This window comes from Vulpes lagopus, chromosome 5, assembly GCF_018345385.1.
Source record: "Vulpes lagopus strain Blue_001 chromosome 5, ASM1834538v1, whole genome shotgun sequence".
In the NCBI taxonomy this organism is placed as follows: Eukaryota; Metazoa; Chordata; class Mammalia; order Carnivora; family Canidae; genus Vulpes; species Vulpes lagopus.
Genome location: NC_054828.1, coordinates 38,666,647 through 38,694,430, shown reverse-complemented (window position 1 = coordinate 38,694,430; position 27,784 = coordinate 38,666,647). Strand labels below are relative to the sequence as shown.

The 27,784-nt window shown below is 40.6% G+C and overlaps 1 long non-coding RNA gene across 1 annotated transcript; it reads left to right on the top strand.

The window, feature by feature from the left end:
- The first annotated feature begins 398 nt into the window (after positions 1–398).
- On the top strand, positions 399–27,784 carry LOC121491296. Its single transcript, XR_005987923.1, has 5 exons — positions 399–458; positions 1,487–1,620; positions 18,223–18,323; positions 26,448–26,608; positions 26,697–27,784. It is a non-coding gene; the product is annotated as an uncharacterized LOC121491296 (long non-coding RNA).

The following is a 27,784-nucleotide window of genomic DNA, read 5'->3' as shown; positions in this document are numbered from 1 at the left end:
ATATAAATTGACCCCAGGGCCTACTTCCAACGGATGGTTTAGGATTCCTCTCCTTGTGAATATTCTCAGACTTTATTTTGTCTAAGAAGTTCTTCTAATGGTTATATGACCGGCATCTTGTTTCTGCAGCTGCTCATGTAACAAACTACCACTGATCTTAACAACTATTGGTAAAATGGTCCAGAGATCCAAGTAAGTTGCAGGAATCCAGAAAGTTCTTGTCCTCATTATTTATCTAAATTGTTTTTGTAACCTTGAACATGTCAACCAGTTCCCCATTCTTTTTTTTTTTTTTTAAGGTTTTATTTATTTATTCATGAGAGACACACAGAGAGAGGCAGAGACAAAGGCAGAGGGAGAAGCAGGCACCCTGCAGGGAGTCTGATGTGGGACTCAATCCTGGGACCCAAGATCACGCCCTGAGCCTAAAGAAGATGCTCAACCACTGAGTCACCCAGGTGCTCCTTTCCCCAGTTTTGACTCTACTCCAGTCAGACCAAGTTACTCACTGCTCTGTACATGCATTTGTCACCTGGGGTCACTGTGTCTCCCCTTTTTGTAATGTTTCCTGCTCTCCTTTCCTATCTGCAGCCTTCCCATTCTGTAAAGGCAATGTGGTTGTCCCAACCTCACCCCCTCCAGGGGTGACTTCCTCTTGAGTCCTAATTCTTTCTTTCTTCCATCTTCCTCCCATCTTTGTTTTGTCTCAAGGACAAGGATGGGTTGGAAGATCCACTATAGGTGCAACTCTATTTAAAAAAAATTTTTTTTTAATTATTTATTTATGATAGTCACAGAGAGAGACACAGAGAGAGAGGCAGAGACATAGGCAGAGGGAGAAGCAGGCTCCATGCACAGAGCCTGACGTGGGATTCAATCCCAGGTCTCCAGGATCACGCCCTGGGCCAAAGGCAGACACTAAACCACTGCGCCACCCAGGGATCCCTGCAACTCTATTTTGTATTTCTTTGCATCTCCTCAATTTCTAAATATGACAAGCCTATGTATGATTTGTTGGTAGGTGTTGTGGATAGACTACTTGGTTCTGTCCTCTGGTATTAAAAACAATGTTTAATATTTACCTCGTGGGACTATTTCAGCCAAGCCCTATAAGATTACTAAAGGGTGACCAAAAGACAAAACAGATTAGCCTTTTAAATGGCTGTCTCTGGTGAAATTAATGTGAAACTTAAATTTTGAAATGCTCAATATAAAAAAGGCCAAAAATTGCATACATTTATTAGTAGCATGAATTTCTTCTTTAGTATAGTGTCTTTAAGCAGAGAAGAAATGAAAAATTGCTAACACAATGTAATTTTTAGTGCAATTAAAAAGTAGAAACTGTAGCCCTGAGAGGGTCTAGTTCTATTCTGGCCGGGAATTGTTAACTTAAATCTGAACTTCCCTTAAGCTGTTTGCTTATGTATGCAAGTATTTCTTCATGAATTTACCATTTCTGAAATATATTATTTTGTTCACTCAATAGTTTTGCATTCACTGAAGGCTAAAACAGACCACAACAACTAAACAAATTAATAAAATGATGACTCTACAGGAAATAAGCGGGAGACTCAGATATCATAAGTCAAGCACAGTGTGTTCCAGAAGAAATGCCTGAAGGTAAGCACAAAGCCCTGGAGGTAGAAGAGCTTCAGAAATGGAAAGGAGACCAGTGTGATGGTCATGGTTGGGGGCGTGGGGGGAGCAAGAATAAAGAGACGTTGTTAAGGAGGGGGCCAGAGGCCAGATCAAGCAAGTCCTAATAGGTTACAAGAGGAATTTTATTTAATGGGTGATGAAAAACCTGTGAAAGGTCTGAGGGAGAGCCATAAAATGATCTGATTACATTTTTGAAAGGATCTCTCAGCCTATTGTAGGACGAATAAGTTAGAGGGGTCAAGAGCAGAAGGAAAAAGGCCAGTCAAGAAATTGGTGCCCTAGTGGCTTTGGCCAGAGTGGCAGCAGTGGAGATGGAAAGGGCTGTATGCTTTTGAGATAAATTTGGAATTAGAACCTACAGAAATTTGTAATGGATAGGAAGGGGATGGCAAGGGTAAGAGATGAATCAAAGATGGATCCCATGACTCTTCATCTATATGCATTCTTTCTCTATAGGTTATTTTTGCTTTTACTAAAAACTTAAGTCTTTCAGATCTTAAGGAAAAAAATAACAAAAGGAATGTAGGAAAAAAATGCCTTCATGGCTTTAAAAAATACTGTGAATTTCTTGCTTAGAATTCTGAGTGCTTGGTCTTCCAGTGGCTTTTGGCCAAAGGCAATAAAATTGTAACATGCACATTGGGTGCATAGCTGGCCAGATTGTGGCATCATTTAGAAAAGTATATTGAAAAATGTTTCTGTCTCTTGAACCACTTCCGATTGTAATATAAGTTCTCCCAATCCAACTAATTTTATATGCACAGAAAGTGGTACAACTCCACGGGAAATATAAATTTTTCATTGACTAGCAGCCTGTAACTGCTTTAAGTGTAATTACACATTTTTCATTTAAGATCAATTTCACAAAATCGTTTTTATGACCTAAGGCTGCCTTCTTAATAATTGGGTGCAGCTAATTTATTAGGGTTTGCATGTGTTGGTATTGGTGTCATTCTTGCCTGAGTTTAATAGAAACAGTCTCCATGTGGATATGGAAAAGACTCTCTGGTTTCATATTTATTTCCCTTCTGCTGATCCAGTGAACCCTCTTTTGTTTCTCAGCATATACAGTTCTGTAGAAAGCCCACGATAACCTGTTCTTAAAACAGCTCAGTAGACAAATGAGGATATTTTCCATTTAATGCTAGGGAAGATGCCCCCTCAGAACATAATTAAATCTGATCTTTCTCACTTGAAGCAGCATGAATAATTCATGGAGTTTAGGCATAATCAGGTTCTAGGCTTTGGGAAATTTTCAGTTGATGTGCAAAGGTTAATTTTTTTTTTTTCGTTAAAGGAAAAGATCCTATGGAGCTGTCTTCTATGCTATGCTATTAAGATTCTTTGAATCTTAATTCAGGTGCTATGGAGCTTCCAGTAAAGGAATGTGTTGTTGGGGGTGTGTCATTTTATGCAGAGGAAGTGAACTTGTGTACACACATAATTCAGTATACTTATTTTAACCTGCATCTCTTCTCTTATATAAATATGAACAAGAGGCCTGATTTCACTGAATGGGAGAAGTCTAGAATTAAGGGGTACATCCCAAAACTCGGGCTCTTTGCCATATGGATCATTAGGAGGAACTTGGCACTTGGGATTTTGTTCTCTGGCTTTGTTCTGAGTTAGGAGTCCTAGAGAAGTAGCCAAAAGGTCGCCCAAGGGAGCTCTGTGTGGACTCAGACCCCATCATCTCCATTCTCTTCAGTAGGAATAATCTGGAATTTTAAATATTCTTTCTATGAGAAATATAGGTCTTCCCCTTTTCTCAAGCATGCCAACAGGGTATCATTGTAGATGCTAAGTGTAAAAATGATGATACATGATTACTGCATTCAAAAGGTTCTTGCAATGGTATTAGGAGATAAGATACACATGAGAAGCTGACCAGCAGGATGGTAGTGTGTAATGAGCAGCACCAATAGCAAAGCTGATGCTCTTGCCAGGAAAAGATCACTTTATATTGGTTGTCATGTAAGGGAAGGCCTGTGGCAATGGCACTTGGGATAGATTTTGAGTGATTTAGGGAATTTTGATGCGTGGCAAGAAAAGGAAAGGGAATTTTAAGAGGCTCATCATAGAAAAGGACACAGTTTGTTAGGTAATAGTGGGGATAAGTACAAGAGGTTTGTATGAGTTTGGGGCCAGGTTATGGAGGCCTTAACACTGGAGTGAGGCTTTTGGGTAGAAGACAATGATGAGCCTTTGAAGGCTACTAGGTAGGGAGAACACATGATTCAAATAGCATTTTAAAATCAAAGTTAGTAGCAGAGTTTACATTTAGTTGGTGAAGGAAGAACTCCTGGTAGGGATCTAAGGTTGTAGACCATCACACTTATCCATAGTGTAAATTAGATGACCAGTGGGGAAAGTTGATGGTCTTTTTTCCTTATGAATTCTCATATACCCCAATTTCTGAAACTTTGAAATGAGGAGCCACTGAGTAGCAGATGCATGATCCTGGATACATTTCTCCTGAGATGTGAGTGGCAAGATAGCATTTGTGACAAAAAATTTGGAGAAAATTATTTTAGGCTTGAGCCTAATTGCCCTGTGATTCTGTGCTTACTGCTGTGATATAATGGAACTGGCCTCTTGGTGCCTATATAGTCCAATGAGACCTCCTCATTTTTGACCAGTCCATTCACCCATAGGATGGCTTGGAGATTCTTAGACACTGGGTATTTGGGGGTTTGTCCTGTTGCTTCCAGCACATATACGAAAGCTGGGAAAACAGCATAGATATTGAAAATGGCCGGGGTTGCTAATCAGAAGACTGTGAACTTCCTGAGGGTACGAATTCATTCACTGTGCACATCGATAGTATATATACAGTAGTGACTACTCAGACAGTCATTGGTACAGGGTCTGGCACATAGTAAGTGCTTTAAAATGTTTGTTGAATGAATAAATGAATCTTGTTGAATACGCTGCAGATCCTCTGGACCTCTCAGCTGCCTCACTGGGTGAAATATCTGTATGTATGTATGTACGTATATATGTATGTACCTACCCATCTACCCAACTATCCAGATGGAGATAGACCAAGACCAAGAGCCATCAGACTATATCCCCAATAGAAATTAATGGGCATAAAGCAAGGGAATGAGGGTCCTATCAGTCACAGCAAGGAGAGATGGTCATTTGAAGGACTGTGTTTGATCTAGTGGCAGCTAGAGGGTAATACCGGGCTTGCTTCTTTGGTCTAGGCTGCTGGAGCTTTTGGAGCACTGAGAAATGAGACATATAATATCTTTGAACAGTCCATTTACAACATCAGGCTTCCCTCCACGCTTTGTGGGTAGAACACTAGCTGTGTGGCCTGGTGACCTGTCCAGGTGCATGTATTTACCATGTTTGTGGACCAAGCAAGGAACAGTGTGACATCCACCCAGAGTAAAGGCCGTGCTTGAAATAGTAGAGATGGAGCTGGTGGCTCAGGTTTCCACAGTAAGATTACTGTGGAGAACCTCATTTGATAAGAAGCCTGGACTGTCTTCATAGGTAACAAGGAGGCAGATGTTACAAAATTTCAAAGCAAGGGAACTCCAATACTCCAGTGTATGTTTTAGAAACATAACACAGTTGAAATGTATGTAGAATTGGGAAGGAAGAAGATGGAAAGCAGAGAAATCAGTAAGAATGCCATTACTATGCCCCAGTAAGCAGGATTTTTCTATCTATTGTCATGTTTGTGGGAATGCAGTTTGGCCCATTATGCTCCTGAATATGCAAACATGGCAGGATTCTTCTGTAGTTCCATCATAGTTTAGTAAGTTATGTGGTTAATTATGCCTGTCAATGAATCAACAAATTAAAATTCTGGGATTTTGCCATCTGGCAAAATTTGCATCTCCCCATATTTTGTTCTTTGCCAAAAAGCATGTTTTTGGCTATCTTGCTTTTCTTCTTGTAGAAGTTGAGTTGGAATTACTTAAGAATACAGAAGAACATTATTTATTGAGAAGCACTAATGAGATGAGGCCCCCAGTGCCTTGAATAAGTTGGTTTATCTGTCAGAGCACTGAAATTATACCCAGGGAGGAAGTTAGAACTGGGCTCAACTTCATAGACATCCATAAACACATGGGTTCTTGAGCTTGGTTCTTGAGCTTGGTTACATGAAGCATGAGAACTGTTATTTACTTAGCCTGTTAAAAAGAGAATTCCCCTTTCCTCCTCAGCACCTACCTTTCATCATCCCAATTCCTGGGATTACCTGGGTACAACCTGAGTTTAGTCAGGGCTAGGTGTGTGGAGCAGCATTTTAAACATGAGTTTGGGGTAGCCTGGGCAGCTCAGTGGTTTAGCGCCACCTTTGGCCCAGGGCATGGTCTTGGAGATTGGGATCGAGTCCCACGTTGGGCTCCCTGCATGGAGCCTGCTTCTCCCCCTGCCTCTGTCTCTCTCTCTCTGTGTCTCTCATGAGTAAATAAATAAAATCTTAAAAAAAAAACACACACATGAGTTTGGACAGAAGAATCATGTGTTCTTAGTGAAAGGAAAGGGAAGTCACCATGTCTCCTTGTGTTTGTTTTCACTCCATGAATCTCTGGTGACACAGCATGGTGATTAAGACATGGAATTTTCTTGTTCTTGGCTGAGGGATCATACCAGCCTTGGCTTACTTCCAAGTTGGAGATCCTGTTTGTGAGAGGAAGCTTATAGTCTTTGATCTAGGCCAGGGGTCAGCATACTTTTCCTGTGAAGGAAGGTGGTGAATATTTTAGACTTATGGTCTAATGGGCCATATGGTCTCTGTCACAACTACTCAACTCTGCTGTTATGGTGAGGAAAGCCACCACACACAATACTCAAGCCAATGAGTATGTCTCTGCTCCAGTAATAGTTATTTACAAAATAGGTGGTGGCTAGATTTGGCCTGTGAGCTGGTCTCTGCACTTACTAATTTTAGAGAAGTGACTTGAGGTGGCAATGACTTCATTGATAGACTATCATGCTACATTTCCCTCCTAGTTTTTTACCATGTTTGTCTGTAGGTACCTTCCCATAAATACAACTGTAAACTATAGCACCCTCCAAACTCTGCAGCTTGTTTTATTTAAGAACTCAGTGTCATGTTCAAGGTGAAGAAAGGAAGTGCCAAGAGTCCTTATGGATGTGCTGGCAAGTACATTTCTCAATATATAGTATTGATAAAACTAACCATGGGGCTGGGGATGATCACATAAAAATGGCTATTTCATATGCAGGTGAGGAATTTATATTTTTTGTTTTTCTCATGTACCCAAAAGAAGATTGGTTCTTTTCTGCATGATTGTGAACACCTGAGTTTCTCTCTCTTCATGTGCCACTGCCGTTTTATCATTGCCCAGAGATTATGGATGCTGCACTTAGACCTGTTAGATGTTAGGCTGCCTTTCTATTTTTTTCAAAGCTTGGAAAACCAATTGCATTACACCCTCTTATGCTCCTGTTCATATTTTCTCAGTCTCACCTGTCTCTTGCTCCAGCTATGTGGCACCCTGAGTGACATCACCCAGGTACAGTGTGACTGCACCTTGTTCCTCTCCAGGACCTTCTAGCCAAACCCTGCAGTGGGCATCCATCTCACTTCTCTAGAAAATGGAAGTAGTGAGCTTTTAGCAAACGGGCATGGGAACCAGTGGATAAATTCTTTACCTTTTCCCCTAATGTGGATGATACTGAAGTGGTACTTATACAACTTCTTGGAGATGCAGTCTTCAAATCAAGCAATGAGTCACACTTGATGGTGGCCAATTGAATGATGCATATTGGCAGCTTAGTTGTTCTGTGCTCCCCTCAGCTTATTCTTCACTCTTGCTCCCTCGAACCCTATCCTGTAATTAAATGCTAGTGTACAAATCATCTGGCTCAGGCTCTGCTTTCTGGGGAACCCAGACTAAGTCTCTGCTCTAGGAAGCAATAGCTTACATGCTAAAGGAATACAGGACCCAAGGGAACACGTGCAGGAGGGATCTTGTGAATGTTCTGTTGGGGAGGGCAGCAGTGCTTCAGCTGGATTACGCAGGAGTCCGATGGGACTAAGGATCCCATTGTTTGTGGTAAGGGAGGTGGTGATCACCCTGACATGCAGCAGTATTGCAATTATTCAGGCTTTCTCTTACCTCCCATGTAGGTGGAAGAGAATTCTGTGCAGGTGGAAGGGGAAGCCCTGGGCCCTGTGGAGCTATGTAGATTGAGTAATGTGGGGCATGACAGTGATGAGGATGGTGAGTAGAGTGCTATGGCTTCAGTTAAGGCATTGTAAGCCTTAAAAAAATAAGCCAGTGCAATCGATGTCCAAATTACAACATGATTTATAATGAGAAGGTCTCTGACACCTCTGAAGGAGATTGTCATCTTGTCAAGCTTCAGGGAAGACATGTGGAATTTAAAGGATAGTTATAGGGGAGGCAGAGCTATGAACGAAGCTAGATGAAGAGCCCTGGAAGGTCTCTTGTGTTAGAGTCAAGGTCCTGATAGGGAAGGAGTGGGCCCCTGAAGCTTGGGATGGGGACATTTGAGGTATGCACCAAAAACAGCAAATCCCCAGGCTCCCCTGGAGCCCCCCGGATAACAGTGACAGCCCCCAGCAGGCTACAAGGTGGTCTGGTGGCCTTGACTGACACACATCCTTGAAAGCTGACGCTGATTCTCAGGATCTGTCCCTTCCACTCCTTGTTACTTTTAAGCTGGTTCAATAAAGTCAGGTTCCAGCACAGCCTAAAGGGGGAGAAGAAGTAGCTCAGATGCCACAGGTGTGGCTGGTGCTGGAGGAGATCCTGTAGGCGTGCAATCTGTGAGGCTGATGTGGGAGGCTGCCCAGGGAGAATGTATTTACATGGGGCATTCACCTGTGACTCTGGACTCAGTGTTCTGGCAGTAACTTTTGGAATCTACACATAAAGCCGTGGGAACTGCCTTTGCTTCACTTCTCTTCGTGCTTCCTCCTCACCACATTACTGATGCCTGGAGGGCCCATTTTGCTGCCTGATGGTCTCACATCTTAGGAGTTTGCCCAGAATGCAAAGTAACCTCTGGCTGCTATTTTGTTCTGCTTCTTTTCCTCCCTGAGTCTATAGGAGGGAGGAGTGGTATACTCTGTCCTGCATTTTCTAACATATCCTCATCTCAGCCCTGGTGAGGATGCCTCCCGTCTCTGTGAACAGCCTTGGCCAGCAGCCTTGGAAGGCTTTGAGGATGTAACTCATAGCAAGCAGAATGTGGCACTGTCACAGAGGCTCAGGGCTTCCAGCTGGGTTTGTGGTATCTCAGAAGGTAGCAAGAGTTCTGTTCCAATTCTGATCTCAGACTTGGAACCAGGTCCTAGAAATCCCTCTGACCACACCACGGGGATGGTAGGGAAAAAATGAAGACTGTCACAGCCAAGCAGTATGCCCTCTCCTTGCTCTGGCCTGGTGCCTTAAAGGAAAGGTATACCACTCACAGCTAACCTGTGTCCCTGCAAATGTTGGTGTGAATAATTATTACTTCCCCTCCAGCAATGGTCCTTCCAGCTCATTTACCCAGCAGTAAAGATTCTGATTCAGCATTGTCTTCTTTTTTTGGTAAACCAGCCTCTAGGATTTTTCTATTACTTTTCTTGATCGTATTAGTTTCATGCTTCAGCTGTTCATGCTTCTATAACTGCATCTGCATTTTTGTCTCTAGTCCCAGGCTGATTTTAAACAATATCATCAGTGTTAGAGCATTAAAAAGAAAAAAAACAAAAAGAAAGAAAAGCTCCAAGTAGATTGAGTGGCAGAAAAAGAATGAGACAACATCTGTGCTATCAACAGCCCCACTGCTCTAACCTCCTGGTTCACAAATGAATTTATAGTGAGTTTATTCACATATTTTCATTTGTATGTGTCCCTAACCTCCTTCCTACTTCTGAAGTGATGATTAAAGGTATTTTTCCCAACTTATTTTTCTTCCTGATGAGCTTCCATTAGCAGCCCTGAATTTCTCAGGGCTTGTTGAAAAGGTATGAACTTTGTTACTTTGAACCTATTTGATGAACACAAAGGAAGTTGTGCTTAACCTCTCTTAGCAACTATTGAGTTGTTATAATCCAAGGTTTGATCCTGAAATTGGCTCTTATAGTCAGAAAATTTCACCAGAGGGGAAATATACATGGGTCTGCAGTGGTACAAACGCACTTCGGCCTCTGAGAACTATGACCACATAATTGCTTTCATCTCTCTTTGATGGTAATCCCTGGGAAAAAGAGAGGATCATGTAAGAGAAGAAGTATATCTAGTGCATGAACAAGCGGTGGCAAAGCAATGATCAAATCTTCATTCTATCATTATTAGTTATGTTATGCTGGCTACATTATTTCCCCTCTCTTGGTTTCCTTCTGTCAGTTGCAAAACTTTGTTGGGTTGGTGTAAGGTTAGAGTTTGTTAAACATCTCACATAAAGCACACAGTAGATACAAAGTAAACCTGCAAAAACCTTGTTTTTATTAGGGAAGTACATGATTTGTGTATTATAGGTTGATGTTTCCCCACTTGGCTCTGTTACTTTGCAGTCTTGGATTGGTTTTGCTCAACACAATGGGCTTTACTATTTTTTTTCTTTAAGATTTTTTAAAATTTATTTTTAGAGAGAGCGCACAAGAGCACAGGGGTGAGGGGGCACAAGGGGAGGGAGGGAAGGAGGAAGAGAATCTCAAGTAGACTCCCTGCTGAGTGCAGAGTCTGATGCAGGGCTCTATTTCATGACACTAAGATCATGACCCAAGCTGAAACCAAGAGCCAGATGTCCAACTGACTGAGCCAGCCCGTCCATCAAAATGGACTTTAAAAGACCAATAAGAGGGGATCCCTGGGTGGCGCAGCGGTTTGGCGCCTGCCTTTGGCCCAGGGCGCGGTCCTGGAGACCTGGGATCGAGTCCCACGTCGGGCTCCTGGTGCATGGAGCCTGCTTCTCCCTCCGCCTGTGTCTCTGCCTCTCTCTCTCTCTCTCTGTGACTATATAAATAATAAAAAAAATTAAAAAAAAAAGACCAATAAGAATCTTGTGGAGGGAAAGAATAAGTAACAGTACCATTTATTACTAATAAATGATTTTTTTTGGTATGCTGAGAAGATCCTCTTCAAACAACACCATCAATTGAATGGGCAAATCATTAGGTTAGGAGATACATCAACAAAACACAATCAACTTATTCGCCTGTCCCAGCTATTATACGATACACAGAAGATGTTTATTGGACGCGTGACGATCAATACTTTATCTAATCCTCAAATAATCCTGGGAAGCAAGTGGTGTTTCTGCCTATGTGTTCCCGAGGAGGACGCCAACCCTGAGAAAAGATGGGTAACCTGCTCACTGGAAGTGGATGGTTGAGGAACTGGACCTCAGCTCAGTCTGTTTGATTCAGAGTTCTTACCCACTATGTCCTGCTGTGCTCTCATACAAGGTGAGCAGGAGTACTGCCTTAGCCACAGCCTTGTGGCCGACCCTTCCAGCCATATTGGAGCCTGAGGCCAAAGGACAAATGTGCCTCCACATACACTATCCAAAATATCCCCTCGTATTCTGAGACAAGTGGAACAAATTAATACAGCTCTATAGTTTAAAAAAAAATGACTATATATAAAAAACCCTGTGTTGTCTAATCTGTTCTCACACCATTGTCAGCCCTCATAGAGTCACTGGGTCTGGGACCCGATGGCCCCACTGCCTGGGAAGTGTGGGCTGATCTGGAACTAGTGTTTCCATTGTAAAATGACACAGAGTAGTAAACAACAACAGCTTATCTTTATTTAATATTTTGATATTTTGCTCATCATACATTTTTTTGGTATTCATTTTATATTTTAAAAAAATACCTCATTTAAATTTTCCATATCTTGATTCAGACTTTTTTGATGCCCCTTCAAATTTTTGTGTTTGAGATAAGAGTCTCATGCACATCATCCTAATGTTGGCCTGACTTAACTGGCATCAAATTTCAGGAGAGAATTGTCTTTGTTTAAAAAAAAAATACCTGTCTGAGGTTAAGGTGAGGGCTGAGACTCCAAGGAGAGAAGCAATAGTGGGGCCAAGGCAAGGAATTTGATTTTGCTTTTTGTTTTTGTTTTTGTTTTCCTGAGAAGAAAGGGGAAGGGAGAGAGGAAGGAAGGATAGGGACACAGGACCAGCGTGAAGAGTGGCTGGGTTGGGTAGGGGGCAGGGCCAGGAACAACCATTGGTCTTACTACTATAGCTGGTTGTAAGAATGATGCCCTCCTGGTTCCATTGGAGAAGATGAGCATCCTTGTAGAAACCATCATTGCCTCACTGAAATCTCCAATTAATCATGCTAAGCCCACACATGTTCTGAGTTGTAGAAATCCAAAAGGGTCTGAGTTCATGCTTTGTGGATGTTGTGGGAAACATTGATTTCAGCAGGATCCTGGAGAACCTGGCCACCTGGGAATTTGCAAGATTCTTGTGGAAGTCTTTATATTTCCATAGAGCAATAGGGTTGGGGGAGGGTTCAAGTCAGTTTTATAGAAATTGTGAGGAGTAGGGAAGGCCTAAAGACCCCAATTTTTTCCTTAAAAAAATTCTGGAAGAAGCTCAGTAGATGAGATTCTAGAAAGGGTTATGGCTTGAATCTACCAGATACTTACAGGATTTTGGATTTCCAAGTGTTTTTCTGTTTCTCTTATTTTTAGATCCAGGAACACTCAATGCCTTATATGAGCTTGGAAGATCTATCCCTTTCTGCAACTCTTCCCTTTGACCTTACCTCCTTCCCAACTCAGATGTGTCCAGCCAGGAGGTAGCAATGAGTGTTGTGTGCTGCTTGGGCATTTATGTGTGGCCCCAGAGTATCAGTGCTTCTTTGCTTTTTCCCACAGGGTGTTCCTCTCTAACCTGGGTGAAGGGAGGCCACGAGCGAGCACAGCATTCCCCAGCACTGGGGGAGCTTCCCCACACTGCCCCTTCCCTTTAGTGATCCCACCTTCCAGCCTGTCACTGGTGGAGTTCTGTCAGAGGGTGGGTGTGGATGAACCCTCCACCTTCCGGGAGTCTCCCTGCTGCTCTGGTCTCTGCTCCATAAACCTCACAGGCCTATTAGGCAAGCTTATGACATTTTTATTGAAGGGACAAGAGAATCTCAGAAAATTGTTTCTGAGTGTGTTTTATCTTACTGGAAACTGCAGAAAGTGGAGAGGCCTTTTCAGGCTTAGAGCTTTGCTAGGAGGACGCTCCCCCGATGTACCCCACTTTCTCTCCAGCCTTCGTTCCCTTCTTCAAGCCCCTGAGCTGAGCACACTCACAGACTACACTGTGGAGGTCAGGTAGTATTTTTGCCTTTTGAAAAGTTTCCTGCTATTGCAACAATGACCAATGCCTCAGAATTCACCAAAGGCTCCCAGGAGGCAGTGGGGCAGGCTCTGGTTCTGTACATGAGGGCCAGTGGGGGTGCCCTGAATGCTGCTCTCTTTCTCTACTGAGAAACTTCTGTGGCTGATTTTCTTACTCAGCTCCTTAAGAAGTAAGCCACCTTGCCAAGTAAGCATTTTCTTTTTTTTTTTTCTCTCTTAGAAACAACATAGCTCAGTCTCAAAGGAGAAGGAATATTTCTTCCATTCAGTATAGTTTTGGCCTTGCAGTTTTTAGAACTAAGTCCCATCGTCACTGAGCTGGGAAACATATGGTCTTTCCTCCCTCACTTGAGCCTGGCTTGTTTTGTTTCCTTTTGTTTTTTAGTTTCAAGTTTTTATTTAAATTCCAGTTAGTTAGTGTACAGTATAATATTGAGCTTGGCTTGTTTTACAAAGAAACCATGTCCACTCTAAATGTTACTGTTACTACCCAAGGTATAGCACCAGTTCTAATCACACACCATCATTCCACTCATCCCTTTGTCAGTTTATAAAACCACACACGATTGGGGAGTGGAGAATCTTTTACTGCCCTCCACACTTATCCAAAACAAGCCCAGACCCATTCTGGCCAACTCTGCTGTGCTATAGCTACTTTCCAAGACAAGATATTATTATGATGATGATCTGTTGGAGATGAGAGAGCCTTCTTTCCTTAAATTGGAGGGGGCCTCATCAGATGGCTCCCTTTCCTGGTTGTCCTTCCCCTCCATGCACTTACATACGTTCTTCCCTGGAGGAGGAATAATTCATCTGGTTGGTAGGTTCTGATGAAAGAACTGAGCATAAGTAGCTCTGGCCCTTCTTCACCTCTTGCTTTAATGCACCTGTCTACAAAGGGTTTGCATTCTTGTTGACAGGCCCCCCCAGTGGGGGCAGAGGATGTCTCCCAGGTGTCTGGGGCTGCCCGTGCCTGGGACCATGTGTGTTTTTTTCACGTCTGGTATTAGTAAGGCCTTTGTGCTGCATGCCTGAGACAGCCTGCTACATAAGGCTTTATTGGTAATAAAGGTGGTATTTCAGCATTCATCTGCCTGACACCTATGTCTCTGTCTTAATTGGTTCTGAAATTAGGCTTGGAAATGGCAAATGCTATTTATGAATTCGTCAGACCCCAATAGTATCCTTCAAACAGGCCGTCAAGTTCTATCGATTCCCTGGTCTAGATATCTACTAAATTCATTACTTCCTTTCGGCCTTTCTGTCACACTGCACTAGTGTGGGCTCTCAGCAGCCTTGTGATAGCCTTCTCACTGTTCTCATTGCTCATAGTCAGCCCTTCCCCCCTCACCCCTCTCTGCACCCCAGAGTACAAATCTGATGCTGACACCCTCCTGCTCACAATCCTCAGATGACTCCTCGTGACTCCAGGATGCATACTTTCTTAGTGCAGAAAACAAAACCTTTGAGGTCTGGCTGCCCTTCCTCTTAGTCGCTTGTCTGCTTCAAGCAACCTGTGTTCCAAACAACTGGAGCTAGTTATATTCTTGGACATAGCAGTTTCTTCCCCTCCCCCCCTCCCGCCCCATGGCTTTGTAGATACTGTTTCCTCACTTTAGAGTGCTCTTTGCCACTCTGGACTTGGCTGCCATGAATTCTCAAGCCATTGGCGTAAAGCTTGTCTCCCTGAGGATGCCTTCCCTTGCCCACTGACTCTGTTCTCCTTATGCGCTTCTCTAGCTTTTGCCGTGTGGAGTCTCTGCCGGTCTGCCGTACTAGATGGCTAGGCTCTGTAGGATTGAGCCCTGAGCTCCACTTTTTGTTCTCAGGGGAGTCATGTGTTCACATCTTCCTGGCTCAGGCTCATGAACAGACAAATCACAGACAAATCTTCTTAGTAGTCAAATGAACATATGAAAAGCAATTCAGCTGCACTAGTGATGAGGAAAAATTCAAACTGAAACTGCAATTGGATGCCATTTCACTCCTTCAGATTGATGAAAATTAAACGCTCTAATGAAAGTCAAGTGCTGGCAAAAATGTGGACATAGATCCTACCATGCACTGCTGATGGCCATGGCAAGTAGAACAGTCACTCTGCAGTGATTCTATGACAGCTAGTGAATTTGAAGATGCATGTCTACCATGACCAAACAGTTCTACTTCTGGTTATATACTCTGGATAAATTCTTGTACAAGAATAAAAATGCAAGTATGTTCACTATAACATTATTATAATTATGTATAATTCTAATAATATATAACTATATAATGTAAAATATATATAATAATAAATTATTATTACAATATTATTTGTAATAATAAAAAGTCAAAGGTGATTTAAATGCCTGTCAACAAAAGAACATGATGTAGTTATGAAGTGGGGGCACCTGGGTGGCTCAGTGGTTAAGTGTCTGCCTTTGGCTCAGGGCGTGATCCTGGGGTCCCGGGATTGAGTCCCACATCGGGCTCCCTGCAGGGAGCCTGCTTCTTCCTCTGCCTGTGTCTCTGCCTCTTGGTGTCTTTCATTAATAAATAAAATCTTAAAAAAAAAAAAAAGATCACGATGTAGTCACGAAGTGGAATATTACACAGCAGATAACATAAATAAACTACAGCTAAGCTCATCAATGTGATGCATTTCACACATTCCCCACAATGAGTTATAAAAGGATACTTATAGTATGGCATTTATTAAAGTTTAAAGAAGCATGCAAAACGTTGTCACATATTGTTTAAGCGCACCAATATGTAGTAAAAATGTAAAAGAATTGTTATGAATGATAAACACCAAAGTCAGGTTTATGGTCACCTCTGGGAGGGAGAACAGGAATAAGTGGAACTGAAATGGGAGTTTTAACTATATTTGTAATGTTTTATTCTTAAGCTGCATAGTGGGGCATAGGTGTTCACTCTGTTATCCTTGATTACTCTATTATCTTGTGTATCTTACTTTTTCAATGAGCAAATCTTTCATTGCTAAAACAAATATGTATTTTTAAAAAGGCCTACGCTTGGAGTTGGGCTTAAATTAAAATCCTTGTCTCTCTCTTTACTCACATGAGCAAATATCTTAAACCCTCTGAGCCTCAGCTTCCCAATCTATAAAATGAAGATAATAATTCCATTTTCCACAGGATTATATTAATAATGAGATTATGCAGGTCAAGTAGATAGTTTGGTATCTGGTGCATGTATTGAATATCAATTAATATTATCTGTGATAATTCTAGAAGGTTCTTGATACACCCTTGTTAAATTTCAAATGAAACAATGTCAGTTGTGAGGAATGGGGGAAATGGGTTAAGATGGTCAAAAGGCACAAATTTCTAGTTATAAGGTAAATAAATTCTGGGGACATAATGTACAGCATGATGACTATAGTTAACAACAGTGTGTCATGTATTTGAAGGTTGCTAAGAGAATAGATCTTAAGTGTTCTTATCACAAGAAAAAATAACTATAACTATGTGAGGTGATGGATGTTAACTTATAGTGGTCATATATATATATCATTATGCTGTATACCTTAAACAGTTAATTCTATCTCAATAAAACTGGAAAAGGAAATAATGTCAGTTGTCAATAGCAAATATATCATCAGTTCCTTTTCTGCCTATCAAACTCCTCAAAACCTCAACCTAAAATGTGAAGGATGCATTTAATTTTTCATGTTCAGAGTTTATGTCTTTTCTTTAAGTCATGACTACACAGGTCAATATTTGTTTTGAAGATTGGGTTAATTTCCCTGACTTCTTGGATAATTTAGATAATGCTTCAGGCAAAACCTATCTAAATGCATAGTTTGTTCAACACGGAGGAGATGGTTGACACAGTAAATATTCTCTATCTCTGTCTCTTCCTTTCTTTCTCAGCCTGTGCATTCTCTTCCTTTCTCTCTCTCTCTTTCACACACACACACACACACACACACACACACACACACACACACAAACACACACATACACACTCTGTAGTCCATCTTGCACTTTGCATTCTTCTTGCTTTAAAATTTTGTAGTTGCAAAATAAAATAAAATAAAATAAAATAAAATAAAATAAAATAAAATTTTATAGTTGCTTTTAGGTCACTGCCAGCTGAGTGCAAGCTGCATCCCATGAACTGAGCCCCCTCAGTGCATGTCAGCTTGATTGCCTGTGCTAGCCTACCCTTCCAACCTGTTGTCACTGGCTGAGCCATGTGTCATCCCACTTCCAGACCTGTGCTGCTACCTCCTAGCCAGGTGCTGAGACAGCCTTGGAATGTGCAGGCCTGCTTAGCCATTTGATCTCTCATGGGAAAGAGGAAGGAACCAAGGAACGAAGGAGAGGTCTTCTGAACATATTGCATAAGAGAATAATGTAAAGACCAGGGTGGTAGAAACAAGGCAGACGTCAGAAAGCTGGGACAGATTCAGGCAACATGTTGGATTTTTGTAATACATTTTATAATCATTCCCTCCTACCATAAAATTGAATAATAGCTGTAAAATCAATTATGAACATCATGACTTAATTTTCTGGTTAATTAAAACCACGTGGAGGATCTACAAGTCTAGTAAACAAATCTTTCTGTGCTATAAACCTTGCCGAAACATTCTGGAGTCAGAATTCCCACGATTTGAATCCTGACTCCAGAGAGGTTTAGTAACCTGTGACATTTGGTAAATCACTTTACCTCTTTAATTTTAATTAATTAAAATTTTATTTATTTATTTATTTATGTATTTATGTATTTATTTATTTGAGAGAGAGAAAGTGCATGTGCATGTCGGGGGTAGGCAGAGCAGACTCCCTGCTGAGCGCAGAGTCCCACTAAGGCCTTGATCTCAGGACCCACGAGATCATCAGCTGAGCTGAAACCAAGAGTCAGAAGCTTAACCCACTGAGCCACCCAGGCACCCCGGTTTCTGTGCCTCTTTAACATGGGGGGAATTATGTCTATTTCAAAGATTGTTGTGAAGATGAGTTCACATGTGTAAATCAGAGTGCCTCATAATAGAAAGTGTGCAATTAGTATCAGTTATTATTCTCTCCTGGATTAATCCAGAAAAGATTTCTTGTGTCTTCATATAAGTCGGTATATTAAAAACAAGCATGAAGTCTAAGGTGGTAATCATGTTGCAGTATATGATGCCTCAAATCTGTGCATCTTAAACTTACACAACATTACATGTCAATTTTGTCTTAATAAAGCTGGGAAAAATAAAAAATAGAAACATAAGCATGATTTGACTATGTTTTAACAGGATTGCTGTTAATGACGCTGAGGAAGATTGGAAGAAAAAGCAAGACCAGCAGGGAGGCTTCTGCAGGACTCAGAGGGAAGGACTATGGTGGTTTGGACAAGGTGGGAACAGTTGGGGTATGGAGAGATCTTCACAACAACGCCTACTAAATAATCTGTGCTTGGTGGTACCTGTCTTTATCACAAATCAAGTGCCTTTGTGTGTGTTCTATGTGCCTGCATGTATCTCTATTCTGTGTATGTTCTATTCAGTTTATCTACATATTTCTTCCTCTGCGTGAAATTATTGTGAATACCAAGGCTTTGTGATATGTGTTAATATCTAGTAGAGTGAATCCTTCCTTTTTGCTGCTTTTGGAAGTTAACTTGGTTACCTATGTTCTTTTATTCTGCCAATATACATTTTGTCATGAATTTACCATGCTCCTCAAACCAGAAATTTTGTTTGGGGTTATACTAAGCATAGAAGTTATTTTGGAGAAAACAGGCCATGTTGTTACAAGGTAAGAAAACTTACCATGTTGTTACTATATTCATGAACATGGTGGAGCTCCCCATTTAACTCATATCCATTTTTTTAATCTCCTATAATTAGTGTCTTAAACTATTTTGCATTAAAGTCTTATATGTTCTTTCTTACATTGATGATTCCTAAACACTTTCTTGGGAAAACTGTATTATTTTCTGTTTGATTATGGCTGCTAAAGGAATATTGTTTTTTGTAAATTGATTTTGTTTCTGGAAACCTCGTTCAAGTTTCTATTAGATTTCATAAGATATCTCTTTATTTTATTGAGTTTTAATATTTTTCACAATTGCTTATAGTTTGGAACTGAAATTCATAGTTCTTGGCCTGAAATTTGAATTTCTAATTTTAATAAAAATGAAAAATTCAAGATTTTTCCTTCTCATAAGAGTGAGCTAAGCACACAATTCCAGTACCTTAGCAAAACAATGACTGAGAATAAGTATTTGTCCAATTTCAACTATAGCAAACCACATTCTCAAATATAGTGTCGTTCTTACTGATAATGATAATGACAGCAACAACAAAAATACTAAGGTTTTAGCTAATATATATTCTTAGTATAGTAATTCAGTAGCAGATATGAATATCTGCATCCATATCTGCATCCATCCATTATACCACAGTTAAATACTGTGTTTTTATTTTTTTGACCACAATACACAGTTGCCTTTACTGATAATATGAACATTAATGTTATATTGTTTTCCATTTTGTTCATATATCGCATATACATCAACTTAATGCAAGGTAGGATTTATAATTATGTATCAGTAGTAAAATTCACAAGGTACTTAAAGATTTAAACATGTTAAAAAAAAAGGGAAAATGGAATCTACTTTCAGTTTTGTTTATTTATATATTCTCTCACTTAAAAGGATGCAGAAATCCATCAGTTTTAAACCAATTCAGAATTGCAACTTTTCAGATTTATAAAAGATCCATTTCTGTGGATTTACAGAGAATAATTGTGAGTTTCTGTGACCTAGTCAAGTAACAGTTTATAGTTACATCACATTGTAGCAAACATAAATGTTCAAACTTGGTAGTAATTTAAAATATTTGTGATCATTGTAACTGTTTTTCTGCCTGATATAATTCCAAGAGATACCTTTCTAGTCAGGGACAGTCCATCAGAAAACACTGGCATAACCGTGTGTTTCTAGAACGCTCATGCACATTCATTCTCTGTGACATGGCATACTGTTTAGGAGTTTGAAATGTTCCAAGGAAAGGAATAACTCATATGCCAAAAATGTCTCTTGAAAAATTAGAAGTGGCATAATTGTTCAAATTAAGAAAATGATTATGTAAATTATGACATGTCTACTTGATGGAAAACTGGCCAGCCATTGACATTAGAAGATTATGAAAAAGTATTTATGTTGCTAAGTAAAGAAGGAAAATCTATAAAAATTGAACAAATACAAGTAACTTGATGACATCTTTAAAATACATGTTCTTGGCCAAGTAAGAAATGAAATTGTAACAGGGTGGTGAGATCATGGGAGAACCCATTGGTTATTTCCTGAAGTGATAACAATAAGAGCTGCCCAAATGTCTTGAGTATCTGCTTTTGGGCCAGGCACTGTACTAGACACGCTTTACACATAATTTTATTATTATTATTATTATTATTATTATTATTAATCATAAGTAGCTCCACACCCAGCATAGAGCCCAACTCAGGGCTCAAACTCACAACCCTGATATCAAGACCCGAGATGAGATTAAGAGTCTGACACTTAATCAACTGAGTTACCCAGGCACCTCTGTACACATGATTTCTAATATTCACAACACCGTTGCCGTGCTTCTCAAACTTTAGTAAGCATCAGAATCCTCTGAAGGCTGGTTGTAATGTAGATTCTGGGCTTCATGTTCAGAGTTTCTGATTCTGCAGGTCTGGGGTGGGGTTCAAGAATTTCCATTTTTTAAAATTTAAATTTTATTTTTTTTAAATTTTTAAATTATTTTTTATTTTTTTATAATAAATTTTTTATGGTGTTCAATTTACCAACATACAGAATAACACCCAGTGCTCATCCCGTCAAGTGCCCCCCCTCAGTGCCCGTCACCCATTCACCCCCATTCCCCGTCCTCCTCCCCTTCCACCACCCCTAGTTCGTTTCCCAGAGTTAGGAGTCTTTATGTTCTGTCCCCTTTCTGATATTTCCCACACATTTCTTCTCCCTTCCCTTATATTCCCTTTCACTATTATTTATATTCCCCAAATGAATGAGAACATACACTGTTTGTCCTTCTCCGATTGACTTACTTCACTCAGCATAATACCCTCCAGTTCCATCCACGTCAAAGTAAATGGTGGGTATTTGTCGTTTCTAATGGCTGAGTAATATTCCATTGTATACATAGACCACATCTTTATCCATTCATCTTTCAATGGACACCGAGGCTCCTTCCACAGTTTGGCTATTGTGGACATTGCTGCTAGAAACACTGGGGTGCAGGTGTCCCGACGTTTCATTGCATCTGAATCTTTGGGGTAAATCCCCAACAGTGCAATTGCTGGGTCGTAGGGCAGGTCTATTTTTAACTCTTTGAGGAACCTCCACACAGTTTTCCAGAGTGGCTGCACCAGTTCACATTCCCACCAACAGTGTAAGAGGGTTCCCTTTTCTCCGCATCCTCTCCAACATTTGTGGTTTCCTGCCTTGTTAATTTTCCCCATTCTCACTGGTGTGAGGTGGTATCTCATTGTGGTTTTGATTTGTATTTCCCTGATGGCAAGTGATGCAGAGCATTTTCTCATGTGCATGTTGGCCATGTCCATGTCTTCCTCTGTGAGATTTCTCTTCATGTCTTTTGCCCATTTCATGATTGGATTGTTTGTTTCTTTGGTGTTGAGTTTAATAAGTTCTTTATAGATTTTGGAAACTAGCCCTTTATCTGATATGTCATTTGCAAATATCTTCTCCCATTCTGTAGGTTGTCTTTTAGTTTTGTTGACTGTATCCTTTGCTGTGCAAAAGCTTCTTATCTTGATGAAGTCCCAATAGTTCATTTTTGCTTTTGTTTCTTTTGCCTTCGTGGATGTTCTTGCAAGAAGTTACTGTGGCCGAGCTCAAAAAGGGTGTTGCCTGTGTTCTCCTCTAGGATTTTGATGGAATCTTGTCTCACATTTAGATCTTTCATCCATTTTGAGTTTATCTTTGTGTATGGTGCAAGAGAGTGGTCTAGTTTCATTCTTCTGCATGTGGATGTCCAATTTTCCCAGCACCATTTATTGAAGAGACTGTCTTTCTTCCAATGGATAGTCTTTCCTCCGTTATCAAATATTAGTTGACCATAAAGTTGAGGGTCCACTTCTGGGTTCTCTATTCTGTTCCATTGATCTATGTGTCTGTTTTGTGCCAGTACCACACTGTCTTGATGACCACAGCTTTGTAATACAACCTGAAATCTGGCATTGTGATGCCCCCAGATATGGTTTTCTTTTTTAAAATTCCCCTGGCTATTCGGGGTCTTTTCTGATTCCACATAAATCTTAAAATAATTTGTTCTAACTCTCTGAAGAAAGTCCATGGTATTTTGATAGGGATTGCATTAAACATGTAAATTGCCCTGGGTAACATTGACATTTTCACAATATTAATTCTGCCAATCCATGAGCATGGAATATTTTTCCATCTCTTTGTGTCTTCCTCAATTTCTTTCAGAAGCGTTCTATAGTTTTTAGGGTATAGATCTTTTACCTCTTTGGTTAGGTTTATTCCTAGGTATCTTATGCTTTTGGGTGCAATTGTAAATGGGATTGACTCCTTAATTTCTCTTTCTTCAATCTCATTGTTAGTGTAAGAATTTCCATTTTTAATGAGTTTCTATAAATGTTGCTGCTTGTCCAGTGCTATAGACTGAATGTTTGTGTCCTCCCAAAATTCATATGTTGAAATCCTAACCTCCAAGGTGATGGTATCAGGGGGTGGGGGCCTTTGAAAGGTGATTAGGTCTTGAGAACAGCACCTTTGTGAATGAGATTAGCACCCTTATAAAAGAGACCCCAGAGAGCTCTCTTCCCCCTCCCACCATGCAAGGACATAGTGGATGGACTACCAGGAAGCAGGTTTTCACCAGAGACTGTGGGCACCCTGATCTTAGACTTCCCAATGTGTGAGAAATACATTTTTGTTATTTATAAGCTACGTGGCCTATGGTATTCTGTTATAGCAGCCTGAATTTATCAAGACACCCAGGGTCTGCACTTTCAGAACTGCTAATTATTAACGTAGGCATTTCCTCCACTTTTAAGTAAGAAAATTGAGAATCAGAGGTTAAATAACAAAGCTAGCAAATCGTAGAGCCAGGTTTAACCACAAATTTGTTTAATCCAAAAGTCTGTCCTTTTTGGTCTATGTTTTACTTGTCCCTTATGTGTGATCCTATTGCTCAGCCACAAAGTATGTTAGTTATTTTGTCAGGGTCATTCATTCAGGGTGCTGCATAATTGGGGACTGGTCACTGGGAGTCTTCACAAGATGGCATATAACTGAGGGGATCAGGGTCTGGCGCTTTGGGCTCCAAATTCAGAAACAGATCTTGTTGTTGTTTCTGAGTTGACTGGACTTACATGAAAAAAGTTCTCAACAGGCTGATGTATAAAGTCGTAATGCCAGCTTAATAATTTATTATGAGAAAAATAATTGCCACAGGGCCAGAAATTCCTGGTTGGCCTGAGGGTATGCTCTCCCTGGAGACATGTTATGTGTAAGAGAAACCAAATTATCAGAAGGCTGCTTGGTGACCATGGAAGTAAGGCTAGGAGACTTAATATGACTCAAACACTTCATGTCATCAGCTCTGTTCGCATGCCCCAGTGCGTATGTTTCCAGAAAAGAGACAACGCATCAGGTGCATTAGTATATAAGTTGGACTGACCAAGTACTTCACTGTTCCCTGGATGGTGCCCAAATGAACCCACTGCTATTGGCTGTTGGGAGTCCCTTCTCCCCCTATGTATCTAAGGCTGATTTACCTTCTTTCAGACTCAGTGTGTTGGAAGTGTCTAAACAGTTTCAGTCTGATGAAAACCAAGACTGGTAGGTCTGAGAATGCTATGGTCTGAATGTTTGTATCCTCTCCAAATTCATAGGTGGAGCTCTCATGAGGGGGCTTGGGGCCCTTATAGAAAAGGTTCCAGAGAGTTCTCTTGTCCCTTCTGCCATGTGAAATCACAGGAGAAGACAGCTGTCTATGACGAAGTGAGACCTTACCAGACATTGAACTGCCGGCACCTTGATCTTAGAGTTCCCAACCCCCAGAACTGTGAGAAAGAAATTTCTCTTGTGTGCAAGATACCCAATTTGTGGCATTTTTGTTTTAGTAGCCCAATAGGATTACGATAAAGAGCAATTTTTCTTTTTAAGTTGACTTTACATATGTCTACCTTGATGTATTTTTAAATTTATAATTATAGTTTAGCTCTTAGGGATCCATCTTATTTTTATCTACAATTGCTTGATTCTTGGATTGTCTGAGTAAATTTATGCAGACATTAGTTTTCTTGGCTTTATGGATGTGAGCCCCAAAGTTCAGAGAAAGGGTAGAGAAAGGATTATTGTCATCATTATGCTTTGGTCAGCTTGGCAAGAGGAGTAACATACCTAAAGAATATAATAAGACACATAATAAGAACTATGTAAGTGTCTATTAAATAAAAGAACTACATGGACTCATTAAGTCAAAGGAACCATTTTTTTTCAATGGTTTAGGGAGAAGCTGGGGAGTTTGGGGTAGGTTTTGGTGACTTTTTGGAGCCGGTTTCCTGACAGTATTTCCATGATTTCAACTTCTCCACTTAAGGGTGGCTTGCTAGTAAGCACTTGGTAGTTTTTTTTTTTTTTTTAATATTTTATTTATTTATTTTAGAGAGAGTGAGAGTGAGAGAGCACATGAGCAGCATGGAGAGGGACAGAAGGAAAGGGAGAGAGAGAATTTCAAGCAGACTCTGCACTGAGTACAGAGCCCCACATGGGGGTCAATCTCACGACCTTGAGATCATGACCAGAGCCCAAATCAAGAATAAGATGTTTAAACAACTAGGCCACCCAGGGGTCCTGACCAGTTGGTAGTTAATGCCTGCCTTGGAAGGCCATTTTCCCAGGGTGTTCCTCAGAAGCACCTCTATAGGTAACAGAATCCACCAACATCATTGATATAGTGTTACACAGTGTTTCTATCAATTGCCTCTAGTTGATGATAGTTAAGAGTTGCAGATATTCCTTCATAGAAGGTAGTTTCTTGGTTAGATATGGATCAATGCATACATTTGTCTGCAGGCCACATTTTTCTTTTTCTTCTAGGGATACTTAAAAACATACCTCTTCCGGGGAGAGGACACTAACCAATAAACATGCAACAGCTTCACTAATGCTCTTGCAATCTATGCAGAAAGTAGGTAGCACCTTGTCAACTCTCATTTGGGGGAACTTCTAGAGCTTGACTTTCAGGGCATTCCAGTTTTGAATTTCTTTCATTTGTTATCCCTCCATTTATGCCTGTGACTGCATTTTTTTCATATCCAGGCAGATGGTGTGTAAACGCTCAAGAATTTTTACACTCACAGTTTGTTTTGTGTGCTGGTAGGGCATCTCTTCAGTGTATAGATTTTCTTATTTCTACTTATGGTGTAACTGCAAGATTTTCATCAACTCAAATAGAGGAATTTGGTACTACCTGTACTGCAAGATTTTCATCAACTCAAATAGAGGAATTTTAGTATATGCTACCTGTGTCTGCCCGGAAGGGATAGTTCCCAGCACTATTTCTTGCAGTTTGATATGTATTTCTCTTCTTTTTTTCAACCAAATCCTGCAATATTTGCTATAGATATTTCATCAAAGGGGAATAGATATTTAAGATCTGAGTGTGTGAAGAATGAGCTTATGCCACATTATGTTCAAGATCTTTAGGTGATAATGTGTTCTGAATAATGAAAGGGGTTTTTGCAATAGAGAATAATAAGGCTGTGTGGTTTTAGGTATAGTTTTTTGGATATGAAGATTTGACTGGGACCCAGGTCCAAACTGGTCAACCTATTGATGAAACAGATTTGAATTTCTACAATTTAGTTGTTTTTCACAAATGCGAACAGTTAACTTTGAACAATCCTTGCTCTTGTCAATCCTTTTAAAGACAGATCTTTTTTAAATATTCATTATTTACCTAGTATTGTGTTTGCCTCTGTGAGGGATACGAGATATGTAAGACATGGCTCTTATCCCAAAGAAGCTTAAAAAATCCAGAAAAAGAAACAAAACTAACATGTGTGGACAAATTTAACACAAAACTATGTGCTGGAGGAAAAGAAAATTTTCCCCTCTCTGGCTTCTTCAAGGAGAAATTTTCTTGAACAGATGCCAGACTTTTCTCTCCCTTTTATTCATTCCGCCCCCAATGAAGGGGAGAAGTGACCCATGTGAGTGGTGAAATGTGCCCTAGACACTTCCATCCTTCTCCTCTTGGGAGCTTGTTTGTCCATGTGGGACATGAGCTTTCCTCCGTGCTTCTCTTCCAACATGTATGTTTCTCCTGGACAGGTATCCATCCCTTGCCCTGGTCCAGGGCTGCCTAATATTGGGAGCAAGTCTGCCTCAATAAATCTAGGGGTTAGTCTAACAAAACCGCTTGGTAACTAGGATGATATTTTGGTTCCCGTGTTTATACTCTGTTTTAATTCTCAGTTTTTACAGAAACCTGGTTAGGGAGAGACCTGAACACAATATAGGATACTGAAGCTAACATCCACGGTATTTCAGTGTGAGCTGTGAGTGGATGGGAAAGACCTCTGGAAGACTCGCTGGGGTTGGATCTTGAAGGATGAGTAGGACTTAGAAAATTGAAGGTAAGGCATCTTTGCAGTCTCATTTACAATCTCTTTAACTTTCAGACTAACGTGATGGGGAGAAATAACAATGAGTTTCCTCTTGCAGGTGACCTCACAGGCCCAGAAGAGGATTTGTATGAATAAATCAGAGGAAAAGAAGCTGAGGGTTGAATTCTAGATTTTTGTAATTTCCTCTGTTTGTGGATTGAAGCAAGTATATGTTCATGACTGGGATAAATGCAAAACATTCTCTAAAGTGGTGCATTTGCCCAAATCCACTAATCAAACTCCTCCAAGCCCTGGGAGAAATGGATCAGCCTGTCAGAGGAGTCTGATGCTTCAAATGCTACCAGTGGAGGGCAGGAGGGGTAGGGGGCCGCTTCCTAGAACCACTCAGCATCTTCAGTGCTTCCCACTTCTTCAGGGTCTTCAGGATGGACACTGGGAATGTTGACATGGGGCACAGCCTTCTGAAGATATGTCTGAAAGGGGCTGCTTTGCATCCTTGAGTGACTGTAGGCAGTTCAAGTGAGTGCTCTGGACCTTTCTCTTCCTGGGTCAGTCACTGGGCTAAGTGCGTGCTTGGAAGCTGCCAGGTTCTGGATGGAGCTTTTGTTAGAAAAATCTGTGTTAACCAACAAGTTCCTGGAATTCTATAAAACCTTGTGGATTTGAACACAAACAAATAGAAAATGTCTATTATCTCCAAATTAGCCCTCCTGCTGTGTTTTCAAATGGATCTGAAATCCCCATTTACATGCTGCAATGGTAAAAAGCCTCTCAAAGGTTATTTGAAATCTGAGCTGATTGCAAACGGATTGATTTCCAGCAAATGTGGCAAAATGACCAAGAGGGATTCAGGACAGCATCTTACATACTGTGATGTTCAATACAAGGTCTTCGACTCGAGATGAGAATAAGGATTCCTTTGCAGGTCGCAAACATCCTGTGCTTCTCTGCCTCCCCCACCTCCTCCTTGCCCCACATCTCCCCACGCTCCATGCCCAAACAAATTACCAAATGTTAGAAGAGGAAAGTTGGAGTCCTGCTGGGTTTATTTTGCTTTATTTGTTCTGGATTTAGATTTAAAACCTTCCAGTGGATGAACTGTATCGAGGGCTTTTCATTTCATATTGCGAAATGTGTTGTTATGCACAGTTCATTCTATTAAAAAACAAAACATGTAAACCTAAA